Below are 2,423 nucleotides of genomic sequence, written 5' to 3'. Positions count from 1 at the left end.
TACACTGTCAAAAATCTGCAACATACAGCAATTTAATCTTTACAGCAACCTTATGAGGAAGGTAACACAATTATCTTCACTTCGTATAAAAGGAAAATAAAGGTCAGAGGCAAGTTACATAATCTATGTAAGCCTCATCTCATTTTTAAAGTGTGAATAACAACATAGACATGGCTTATAGTTATGAGAATTAAATAAGAGCAAAGCACTTAGCCTGATAAGTGTAACTCTTGAATATGTGATTACTACTACTACAACTACCTCAAGGATTACTGCATTTATTTATTTATTTATTTATTTAGAGACAGAGTCTAACTCCATCCCAGGTTGGAGTGCAATAGCATGATCTCGGCTCACTGCAGCCTCCGCCTCCCAAGCTCAAGCAATTTTCATGCCTCAGCCTCCCAAGTAGCTAGAATTACAGGTGCATGCCAGCACACCCAGCTAATTTTTGTATTTTTAGTAGAGACAAGGTTTCGCCATGACGGCCAGGCTGGTCTTGAACTCCTGGCCTCAGGTGATCCGCCAGCCTCAGCATTTCAAAGTGCTGGTATTACAGATGTGAGCCACCTTATTCAGTCAGCTGCTACTATTTATTAGTAGTAGTAGTAAAGAGGTTATTTGCTCAAGGTCACAAAGATAGTATGTGAACAGAGTTGGAATTTGAACTCAATTCTATCTGACTCCAAAAGTTGGGTGCTTAGCCAGTAGGAGTTAATGCCTCTAAATGAGTAAACCAGGGTAATTCTGAGGATAAAATAACACTTCTAGAAATATAAAAGTGTTGTTTCATATTAACACTTTTATGGAGGGAACATACAAGAATGGTCATCCAGCAATAGGAAACCATCTCTTTAAAATTTCTCACCACAACCTCCATCTCCTGGGTTCAAGCAATTCTCCTGCCTCAGCCTCCTGAGTAGCTGGGATTACAGGCACGTGCCACCATGCCCAGCTAATTTTTTGTATTTTTAGTAGAGACAGGGTTTCACCATGTTGACCAGGATGGTCTTGATCTCTCAACCTTTGTGATCCACCCGCCTCGGCCTCCCAAAGTGCTGGGATTACAGGCTTGAGCCACCGTGCCCGGCTCAAGCCAGACTCAAATACACATAAAAAGCAAATGCCTCCTCCCCCTCATCTTGCAGGTCAAGATGACCTTTTATCTATCTGACCAAAATATGATAACTTACTGGTCATAAAACTGTATCTTTCTCAAGGGAAGAGAGTAAGGAACTAGAAGTTAATGAGGAAACGTGACTGGTACAAGCCAGAAACACCCAGCATTGAGCCAAGGTGATTCCACCATAGAATGCAGAGCCAAGCCTAAGCAATGTGATTTCTAGTGAGCTATGTAGTTCAGGCATATAAATCACAGTGAATGGTGATGCTGAGCCATGGCATTAAGGGACAAGTTCTCTGAATAGTGGCCTTAATAAGATTAGTGTGATTTTTGAAGTATTTCTTGATATGGTTCTAGTTCACCTACCAAGTTAACGTCACACATTTGCCATTCTTCTAACTGCTTTGGAATTCATATGTGAAATTGCTTTCAATCAATGTATTAAAATATTTCACTAAAACCTCATTCCTTGTTCATCAGGATAAAGTCAATTGATTTAAATTACATTGTTTTAGGTTACTGACCCCCAAGATTTCTGTGTATGTCTGTGTTTTAAGCCATCATTTCTCAAACACCTACTATGTGCTAAGCACTAGGCTTACCCTTTAAATACATTAATAGGAGAAATGTTCCTATCACTCTCTGTCCCTTAGACCCCTAAACCTCATTCTTTTTTCCATTCCAAAAGCATCAATGAAGCACCATCTAGGTAGATGGCACTAAGCTGGGCACTGGTCATACCAAGATAAATAAAATGCACCCTCTCATGTGACAGATGCCCATCTTCTTCCTCTATTTATCTTCCCTCAGATGCCATCTATGCCTTAAGACTTAGACAGCATTGTGGATGAGAAAATAAAGAACACAAAGGGAAATTAGGTTCGGTAGTAAACAGGACTAGAGGGATGTCCAAGAATAAAAGTTTGGAAAAATATAAAACTGATCATACCCTCTTCAGGTGCTCCATATGGATCGAGACTTATTAGGAATCTCTTACCTGGAAACTTTAAACAAAGAACAGTCAGCTTCTAATATCAAGATGACATCTGGCAACCTGAGAACACTCCAGAGAGATTTATTGAATATTCAGAAAAGAAAACTACATGTCTACGTTCTTTATAAACCATCAGAGCCAAGGTTTTCTTCTTGAGGGGAGGAAGAAAGAAAAAGGAAGTATAATGCTATCTTCTGAAGTTGTCCAAGACAAAGTCCTCAAATCATCACAAGTTGATCCTATCTAAAGTATGGACAATTTGAAAATCCATGAGATATTTTCCAGATTTTAGCCCAAGTCCTAGAC

The sequence above is a fragment of the Saimiri boliviensis genome, chromosome 2 (assembly GCF_048565385.1).
Source record: "Saimiri boliviensis isolate mSaiBol1 chromosome 2, mSaiBol1.pri, whole genome shotgun sequence".
NCBI lineage: Eukaryota > Metazoa > Chordata > Mammalia > Primates > Cebidae > Saimiri > Saimiri boliviensis.
This window is presented reverse-complemented; position numbering follows the sequence as displayed.